Genomic DNA, 6,000 nt, shown 5'->3' on the forward strand with positions numbered 1-6,000 from the left:
ATTCAAACTCTTGTACAAGAGAGGCACTGTAGAAGCTCAGGAATGAAAACATAAACAGTACCTGAAATAAACAAGTGTAGTGGACCCGAAACGAAATAACAAGCCGATGCGAAGTAACCACGAAATCATCTATAAGCTTATTATATAACAAGAAAATTACGTTACACGTAGCGGACGCTACATGCATAATGTCACCTGGAATGAAATGTGTACACAAGACAGGTACAAATGGCCTAAATTACCTTAACCCCCATCAAATCAGCTTAGGTGAGGGCGCAACAGATGTTGAGGATATCGCCTGAATCACCTTAACCCCCATCAAATCAGCCTAGGTGATGGCCCAACAGATGGTGAGGATATGGCCTGAATTACCTTAACCCCCGTCAAATCAGCTTAGCTGATGGCCCAACAGATGTTGAGGATATCGCCTGAATCACCTTAACCCCCATCAAATTATATCCACTGCTGCGAAGCCCTTGGAGCATCCTTCACCTTCCACAAGAAAAATGAAAATACCTTCCGAATTTCTTATAACGCCAAGCTAGAGCTCCTCCCACAGAAGACGAAGTCAAGCAGATCAATTTGGGCACGGACGATGAACTACGCCCGATATTCATCAATGCCCACCTTGCTCCTGAAGAAGTAATGTAGTATACCCAACTCCTCCAAGAGTTCTGATGAAGCATTGCCATTTTCAGAGGAAGGGCCTTCTATCCATCCGCTCTAAGTCTTCCTTCTCAACCCGGCCTTTAAGGATGAGCGGCCAGCACGCATAATCGAATGCTTCACTCGAAGGGCTACGATATAAAGAGACTTCCCGCCACCTTGTCCACCTTCACGGCTGGGAATTCCATAAGGACCGGCTCACGACCGTCAGTCCGCATTTGGTTGTTGGTCTGCCATTGAGGCTAAGCCCTATTTGAGACTAAGGCAGGCTTCTTTTGACTGTATTTTTCCCTGCTTGCGCGCTTTCCAACTAGTTATATCTTTCTTTAATGCCTATAAACTGGGACCAAGCAGGATATAAAGAAGTGGAAACTAAAAGCAACCTCCCAGCTCTTAGTCCCGGCCACTCCCGCCCCGTCACAGAGCCGTAGTTGCAGGTCGAAAAACGCATTTCGCAGGTGCTCTACGGATATAGATCCAGATCTAGTTGCAGTCGAGGATCCTGTGTATAGAGAAGACCCATTCGAATTCAGAGCGAGGGCTTTGACAGGCGAGTTTGAGATTAAATTTGAGTCCCTGTGTTTGGTTTTCCCGTGTACGGTTGTTAACAGAACGTGCGACGAAGGCCCCAAAATTTTTCTCCATATTTTCACCGTGTAGTCATCCGACCCAGTGAAGATCAACCCGTCCTGCCCGACAGCAATGGCGTTTACAACGTCATCATGAGCCTGAATCGTTTCGACGCACTTGAGGTTCGAGACTCGCCATACCTTCACAGTCACATCTGAGGAGCCTGAATACAAGAAACCATTCGTGTAAGCCAGACAGCATATCGCGCCCACATGCTATGGGCACTTAGGGTTTGTCGACTTAGGGTTTTCAGTACCACCTGACCAACATCCAAAAACGTCGCGCTTCGGCTTCGTCCAGCGATTATGTAATCCAGCAGCGTGAGTATTGTGGCTAATCGCTTGTGGCCATCCCCATAACTCGAACCAGAGCGGCCTCACACGCAGATTTCGTGGTCTGCGTAGGGGCTGAAAAGCTTGTCCTCTGTAACTACTATTGCTCTCACCATTCCGCAGGGCCGAGGAAATATTGGGGATCCCTACCAGCCGTAGCCTATCTATACCCCCATGCCACCCACAAGAAGATGAGGGCCGGACTTTGCTGAGCGGTTGTAGCGTGTTCAGGTCTCTGCTGAGCGGGTATTACCCATAGTCCCCCGGGACGGGGCTTACCATGCTATGTTACATACGATGCACCTGTTGATGAGGATCATGTGACAGAGCACGCACACCTGCACAACACCTGTTAAGAACAAATCGGAGCATACCCTGCAACCTTAGCATATACCTGTTTGCAGATAATACAAATTAACGAATTAATGCTAGCATTAACACCAGACCGTTGACGGTCAGGCATAATGAAACTGGGCGTAAATAGCAACTTAACCTATGTTCGGGCCTCTTCCGCCTCGGGAAGAGGCCAAATAAGATGGGAAAGCTTCAGCGGGGAATCAGACTTTGGTTATCTGGGGAGAACACCGCACAGCGCATTTCCGGACTTTATACTAAGCGCCGTATAACAGACTAAAAAAACTGTAAACTAATGCTAAGTCGAAGACTAACGATTACTATAGTCCCTGCCGATTGCCAGATGGCAGGGACTAATAAGTAGTCGATCAGTGAATTTTTTTGTTGATATGAACAAATGCATTATTTTTATGATTGTATCAATGTAAATATAAAATTTCCTCACTCTACCATCCATTACAAATTTTTGTTGACTTTTTTCTGTAAAGGTCACCACCTTCTACTATTTCGCATATGAAACATGTTATGAAATATTTGTATTGGACATAAAGTTGGCATTTAGATATTTTATTGTTTGAATGTCTATCCTCTAATGAATAGAAAATAATGTTGTAGATAAATATCGATATTTTAAGCATTCAATTCACCGACTACCCCTGTGTAGGTAGGTTCGTCCACATAATGAAATTATTTTTTGTAAGATATACATAATGAAAGCTCCAAACAATGACCTTATTCAAATTAAAATGGAAGTAATATTTCTCTTCACAGTGAAATCTTCACAAAAGGAAATATTTGCATAATGAAACAAGTCACTAAAATCATGGTTCTCAATTTTCTAAGTCAAAATGTTATTCTTCCTTCACATCTATGCAAAATGTATCAAATTCATGGATATTTATTCACCCCCCACCTCACCTATGTAAAGTACATGTAGTTGCATCAGTTCTGGTATCATTGGGAAGAGAAGTAGCATAAAAATGTCAGTGTTAGTGTTAGAGTACTCAACACTCGAATGAACACTCACAAAATGGAAATAATTCCAAAACCCTCATATCCATTTTCTCTAGACTTTTCTTGTATTCTAATACGATTGATATATGTGTCATAAGAAATAGAAAAATATCATGCAAATTAAATATAAATTCCTCTAAATATTACAGTTAGCCAAAACAATGTCAATAATAATTGTGAATAGAAAGCTACCCACTGAGAATCTATTAAAATGTTGGGAGTATTTTTGAAACTTTTGTATTCTCACAGTAGTGTCACCAACAACAATTTAGTAGTTTATGCCAATATATTTATATTCAATGCATTCAAGCAAGATGATATTGGTAAAACTAATGCTAAAATTGCACAAAATGGAAATAAAATATCAATGCATTCAAACTAGCCATTTATGCCGGAGTTGGCATCACATAATCTCACTTCTCATTTTCAAATTAAGTTTGAATAACATATTCAACCTATAATAGCTATCTATAACAAAGAAACCATAGTTTCACCTCAATCTGTGTGCATATGAGATAATGATACAAAAAACATCAACAAACATAACAGTCATTTGCATTTTCATTTTTTGTTGGCATTGATGTGTGGCAATGAGAATAATGAAAGTTGTGTCGAGGTAGATTTCATTGTGTTGAGTGCGAATGTCTCGAGAAATTGTCTACAAAAGTGGGACATCTGAGTTGGTGTCTTAGATGTCTAGAGAAAGTTTGTGCATCATGGGAATAATGATATGTTGTGTAGGTGATTTCCCAAACAAAGCATTCTTGAAAAAAAATGTGGACCTCACATACCCTTAATCGATTAATTAGCAACAGAGGCAGGGACTATGTTCACTTGAAGTTGTATTTGAAACTTGAATTTCTATCATTAGTAGATAAATACTATCTCCAAATGAACTTACGCTAGGAATTCCCTACTTTTCATACAATCATTAGAAATCACATTCACACATTATTGAAGCCAAGAATGTGATTTTACGTGACCTAAGCTTCAAGGACAACATTTTATGTAAGGTAACAAAAGCTCATAAAATAATCCCAACTTTTAAACACAATCGACAGAGAGAAAATGTTACACACTCCACTATTTGAAATATGTAGTCAGTTATTGAAACTTATTATCAATGCGAGCAAATCAATTATTTGTATCACTAGAAATAAATTATTTCCTTACTCAATTGTCAATTTCAAAGGTTGCTGACTTGTTTCCCTAGAAGTCACCACTTATTACTATTGTGTGCATGAAGCATGCCCCAAAATATCTTCTCAAAGATAAAGCTGGCATCCAAATTTTCTTATTGTCCTAGTGTATGTCCTATAATTAATAAAAAAAACTTCTACGAGTAAATATGAGTTGTTAGGCCCCTATACTACTAATGTAACCCCTTTTTTTATTAGTACAACGCACTTATTATATTGATGTACCCATGTAGTGCCCATATTGTTACTATTGTGCCCCATAGAAGCCCACTATTTTTATTATTGTGCCCTTACATTACTATTGTTATGCCGGCTCTAATTATGTTATGACCCCTTAGACTCCTATATATAGAAAGGAGGTATTTTCATTTGTATCATCTAAGAATTGATCATTTATGTAATGTAAAGGAGGTTTCCCCCTTGAAGAGGCTGAATTCTAAGGCGTGGATCTCTCTTTTCTATATTTTTGAGAGCTGGTTTCATAACATTTGGTATCAAAGCTTTGGATTCTAGGGTTTCGCTGCTCCAAACAGGTCATCATGGAATTTTCACTATAATTTTTTTTCTGCGACGTTTCAGAAGCTAAAAGAAAACCCATTTGAGAAGAAATCGTACTGAATCTTGGGTCCGAATTTTAGACCTTTTTGCGCTATATTTGTGGAGATATGATCTGAGGAAGTTCGTATTTTTGCAAACTCCTCAATTACATTCAAAACAGGTGACCTGGTGAAAGTCGTCATAAATTTCCCTCTGAGCATCGGATTGAAATTTCATAAGGTATAGAAAGAGGATGGACTGTAGTTTTTTGTATATATTTTTCAGATCCAAAGATCGCAACAGTGACTTGTGGCACGTCGTACAAGTTCACTCTACTGAACTAGTCTATAGTCAAGTCATCTTGGGAGGATTGTGCATAACTCTTCCTTGGAGAATCCAATTTGGATCAGATTGGTGGAATTGAAAAGAGGACATAGAGGGCTACTACTGATCACAATTTCATAACTTAAAGATTCGAAAGTATAGAGTTACATTCGTTTCAAGATCGATCTCCTAAAATCAAGAAAAAAAAAGATGAAGAAGTTTGATGGAAACGATCTGGTAAATTGGATACTTCAGATGGAGCAATATTTTTATCTACATGGTGTACCACTGTTACAAAAGGTATGTATTGCATCTTCATATGTAGAACCGGATCAATTTTTATGGCATGAAGGGATTTATTCGCATAAACAACTTGTTATGTGGTCAATTTTCACGGAGGAAATGATAACACATTGTGAGGATACAAAAAGCAACACCTTCTTTAGAGCAACACCACAAAAATTGGAAAGGGTAAAAGAGCTTTGTGACATAGTGGAAAGAAAAATTATGGAAACCAGGAAGCATACCCCTCACAACTATAAATATGGAAGTGTTGTTTCTCCTAGCCTTCCACAGCTTACAAGGGTTACAACACAACAATTGGAAGAAAAAAGAGAAAAAGGGATTTGTTACAATTGTGATAGCAAATGCACTAAAGGTCATAAGTGTGTTGAGAAGAAATTATTTTACATAGAATAGGAAGAGGATGAAGAAAAGTATAAAGAAACATCAAAAGAAGAAGATATATGCTAGGACCCCACCCCAGAGAAAGAAGAAATGAATCAGACCATATCTTGTAAAGCATTGGCAAGAATTACCACTCCTCAAACTCTCAAGATAGAAGGACATATCAAGAAGAAAAAGGTGCAAGAGGTGAAGGATCACATCGAGAAAGAAGAAATGAATCCAACCATATCTTGTAATTCATTGGTCGAAATTACCAC

The sequence above is a fragment of the Pinus tabuliformis genome, chromosome 1_2 (assembly GCF_031772625.1).
Source record: "Pinus tabuliformis cultivar Carrire ecotype Pingquan chromosome 1_2, CPIR1, whole genome shotgun sequence".
Classification (NCBI taxonomy): Eukaryota; Viridiplantae; Streptophyta; class Pinopsida; order Pinales; family Pinaceae; genus Pinus; species Pinus tabuliformis.